The 4,679-nt window shown below is 41.8% G+C and overlaps 1 non-coding gene across 1 annotated transcript; it reads right to left on the bottom strand.

The window, feature by feature from the left end:
- Positions 1–1,262: 1,262 nt before the first annotated feature.
- On the bottom strand, positions 1,263–1,370 carry LOC130984131 (small nucleolar RNA R71). The gene has a single exon (XR_009088083.1). It is a non-coding gene; the product is annotated as a small nucleolar RNA R71 (small nucleolar RNA).
- Between the last annotated feature and the right edge of the window lie 3,309 nt (positions 1,371–4,679).

Here is a 4,679-nt window from a genome sequence, read left to right as displayed (position 1 = left end):
GGCGTTTAACGCCAGGATGGTGCTAGGGGGAAGATTTTGTTTTCAAATCAATTTTTTTTCAAGTTTTTCAAAATCAAATCTTTTTCAAATCAAATCTTTTCACTCAAATGTTTTCAAAATTAATTTCTTTCCTTTCAAAGATACTTACTAACAATTAATGATTTGATTGAACATTTTTTGCCTTTTCTGTTAAGGAAGGTTTTATGTTCGAATCATATCTTTTCTTGTTAGGCAAGTCACTAATTTTCCAAATCAAATCTTTTAAAATAATTTTCAAAACATATCTTTTTAAAATGGTTTTCAAATCATATCTTCTCAATCACATCTTTTTAAGACAATAACCTTTCAATCATATTTTTTTTATCATATCTTTTTCAAATTAGTTTTCAATCAAATCTTTTTAGTTTCTAATTTCAAAATCTTTTTCAAAAATCACTTGATTTCTCTTGCACTTTCAATTTTCGAAAATTATCAATCAAATTTTCAAAATGTTTTCAAAATCTTTTAATTGAATTTTCGAAAATTCTCTTCCCTCCTTCCCACATCCTTCTATTTATGGAGTACCACTCCTTCTTAATGCACAATTCGAACCTTATCTAATTAAAGTTCGAATTCTCCTTCTCCTTCTTCTTTCTATTTCTCTTTTCCTCTGACACTTCAAGGAATCTCTATACTGTGACATAGAGGATTCCATATTTTCTTGTTCTCTTCTCTTTCATATGAGCAGGAGCAGAGACAAAGGCATTCTTGTTGAAGCTGACCCTGAACCTGAGAGAACCTTGAAGCGAAAGCTAAGAGAAGCCAAAGCACAACTCTCTTTAGAGGACCTGACCGAATTCTTCAAAGAAGAAGAACCCATGGCAGCCGAAAACAACAACAATGCCAACAATGCAAGGAAGGTGCTGGGTGACTTCACTGCACCTACTCCCGACTTCTATGGGAGAAGCATCTCTATCCCTGCCATTGGAGCAAACAACTTTGAGCTTAAGCCTCAATTAGTTTCTCTAATGCAACAGAATTGCAAGTTCCATGGACTTCCAATGGAAGATCCTCATCAGTTTTTAGCTGAATTCTTGCAAATCTGTGACACAGTCAAGACTAATGGGGTTAACCCTGAGGTCTATAGACTGATGCTATTCCCTTTTGCTGTAAGAGACAAAGCTAGAATATGGTTGGATTCTCAACCTAAAGAAAGCCTGGACTCTTGGGAAAAGCTAGTCAATGCCTTCTTGGCAAAGTTCTTTCCACCACAAAGATGGAGTAAGCTTAGAGTGGAAGTCCAAACCTTCAGACAGAAGGATGGAGAATCCCTCTATGAAGCTTGGGAAAGATACAAACAATTAATCAGAAGATGTCCTTCAGACATGCTTTCTGAATGGAGCATCATAGGTATTTTCTATGATGGTCTCTCTGAACTATCTAAGATGTCCTTGGATAGCTCTGCTGGAGGATCTCTTCATCTGAAGAAGACGCCTGCAGAAGCTCAAGAATTGATTGAAATGGTTGCAAATAACCAATTCATGTACACTTCTGAAAGGAATCCTGTGAACAATGGGACTAGTCAGAAGAAAGGAGTTCTTGAGATTGACACTCTGAATGCCATATTGGCTCAGAACAAGATATTGACTCAACAAGTCAATTTGATTTCTCAAAGTCTGTCTGGAATGCAAAATGCACCAAACAGTACTAAGGATGCTTCATCTGAGGAAGAAGCTTATGATCCTGAGAACCCTTCCATGGAAGAGGTGAATTACCTAGGAGAACCCTATGGAAATACCTACAATTCTTCATGGAGAAATCACCCAAATCTCTCATGGAAGAATCAAGAGAGACCTCAACAAGGTTTCAATAACAATAATGGTGGAAGAAACAGGTTTAGCAATGGCAAGCCTTTTCCATCATCTTCTCAGCAACAGACAGAGAGTTCTAAGCAGAATACTTCTGACTTAGCAACAATGGTCTCTGATCTAATAAAGACCACTCAAAGTTTCATGAATGAAACAAAGTCCTCCATCAGAAATTTGGAAGGACAAGTGGGTCAGCTGAGCAAGAAAGTTACTGAACTCCCTCCTAGTACTCTCCCAAGTAATACAGAAGAAAATCCAAAAGGAGAGTGCAAGGCCATCAACATGGCCGAATATGGAGAGGAAAGAGAGGAAGAGGACGCCACTGAGAAAGACCTCAGTGGGCGTGCACCACTCTCCTCTGAGTTCCTCAATGAGGAACCTTGGGAATCTGAGGCTCAAAATGAGACCATAGAGATTCCATTGGACTTACTCCTGCCATTCATGAGCTCTGATGAGTATTCTTCCTCTGAAGAGGATGAGTATGTCACTGAGGAGCAAGTTGCTAAATACCTTGGAGCAATCATGAAACTAAATGACAAGTTATTTGGAAATGAGACTTGGGAGGATGAACCTCCCTTGCTCACCAAAGAACTGGATGACTTGTCTAGGCAGAAACTGCCTCAAAAGAGGCAGGATCCTGGGAAGTTTTCTATACCTTGTACCATAGGCACCATGACCTTCAAGAAGGCCTTGTGTGACTTAGGGTCAAGTGTGAACCTCATGCCCCTCTCTGTAATGGAGAAATTAGGGATCCTTGAGGTGCAAGCTGCAAAGATCTCACTAGAGATGGCAGACAACTCAAGAAAACAAGCCCATGGACTTGTAGAGGATGTTCTGGTTAAAGTTGAAGACCAGTACATTCCTGCTGATTTCATAGTCCTAGAGACTGGGAAGTGCATAGATGAATCCATCATCCTTGGCAGACCCTTCCTAGCCACAGCAAAGGCTGTGATTGATGTTGACAGAGGAGAGTTAATCATTCAAGTGAATGAAAAGTCCTTGGTGTTTAAGGCCCAAGGATATCCCTCTGTCATCATGGAGAGGAAGCATGAAGAGCTTCTCTCAAAACAGAGCCAAACAAAGCCCACAGTCAAACTCTAAGTTTGGTGTTGGGAGGCCACAACCAAACTCTAAGTTTGGTGTTGAAACCCCACATTCAAACTCTAAGTTTGGTGTTGGGAGGTTTCAACACGGTTCTGAGCATTTCTGAGGCTCCATGAGAGCCCTCTGTCAAGCTAATGACATTAAAGAAGCGCTTGTTGGGAGGCAACCCAATGTTTTATAATTAATTATTTTCTTTTGTTATTTTATCTTTTTTGTAGGTTGATGATCATAAGAAGTCACAAAAACAATGAAAAAAGCAAAAACAGAATGAAAAACAGGAAGAAAAACAGCACACCCTGGAGGAGAAGAAGCTGGCGTTCAAACGCCAGTAATGCTAGCTGTTGGGCGTTTAACGCCCAGTCTGGCACCATTCTGGGCGTTTAACGCCAGAAAGGGGCACCAGACTGGCGTTAAACGCCAGTAAAGGGCAACAACCTGGCGTTAAACGCCAGGAATGGGCATCAGCCCGGCGTTTAACGCCAGAAATGGCTCAAAACGTGATTTTGAGCAACATTTGGTGCAGGGATGACTTTTCCTTGACACTACAGGATCTGTGGACCCCACAGGACCCCACCATCACTCTCTCTCTTCTTCTCCCATTCACCAATCACCTCAATACCTCTTCCCCAAAAACCCCTCACCTATCAAATCCCATCTTTCTCTTCACCACTCACATCCATCCTTCATAAAACCCCACCAACCTCACCCTTCAAATTCAAACCACTTTCCCTCCCAAACCCACCCATAATGGCCGAACCATTCACCCCCTTCTCTCCTATATATACCCTTCTTCAACCCTTCAATTTCACACTACCTAAACACCACTTCTCCCCCTTCTTGGCCGAACACACTACCATCTCCCTTCTTCCTCATTTCTTCTTCTTCTACTCTCTTCTTTCTTCTTTTGCTCGGGGACGAGCAAACATTTTAAGTTTGGTGTGGTAAAAGCGTTGCTTTTTCGTTTTTCTATAACCATTTATGGCATCCAAGGCCGGAGAAACCTCTAGAAAGAGGAAAGGGAAGGCAAAAGCTTCCACCTCCGAGTCATGGGAGATGGATAGATTCCTCTCAAGGGTGCATCAAGACCACTTCTATGAAGTTGTGGCCTTGAAGAAGGTGATCTCCGAGGTTCCCTTTTCACTCAAAAAGGGTGAATATCCGGAGATCCGCTATGAGATCCGAAGAAAAGGTTGGGAAGTTCTTACCAACCCCATTCAACAAGTCGGAATCTTGATGGTTCAAGAGTTCTATGCCAATGCATGGATCACAAAGAACCATGACCAAAGTGTGAACCCGAATCCAAAGAATTATCTCACTATGGTTCGGGGGAAATACTTGGATTTTAGTCCGGAGAGTGTGAGGGTGGCGTTCAACTTGCCTATGATGCAAGGAGATGAGCATCCTTACACTAGAAGGGTCAACTTTGATCAAAGGTTGGACCAAGTCCTCACAACCATATGTGAAGAGGGCGCACAATGGAAGCAAGATTCAAGAGGAAAGCCGGTCCAATTGAGAAGGCATGACCTCAAGCCCGTGGCTAGAGGATGGTTAGAGTTCATACAACGCTCAATCATCCCCACTAGCAACCGGTCCGAAGTTACCATAGACCGGGCCATCATGATCCATAGCATCATGATTGGAGAAGAAATAGAAGTTCATGAGGTTATAGCCCAAGAACTCTATAAGGTGGCGGACAAGACCTCCACCTTGGCAAGGTTAGCCTTTCCT

Source organism: Arachis stenosperma, chromosome 5 (genome assembly GCF_014773155.1).
Source record: "Arachis stenosperma cultivar V10309 chromosome 5, arast.V10309.gnm1.PFL2, whole genome shotgun sequence".
NCBI lineage: Eukaryota > Viridiplantae > Streptophyta > Magnoliopsida > Fabales > Fabaceae > Arachis > Arachis stenosperma.
The sequence above is the reverse complement of the archived record's forward strand: the minus strand, read 5'-3'. Positions and strand labels throughout refer to the sequence as shown.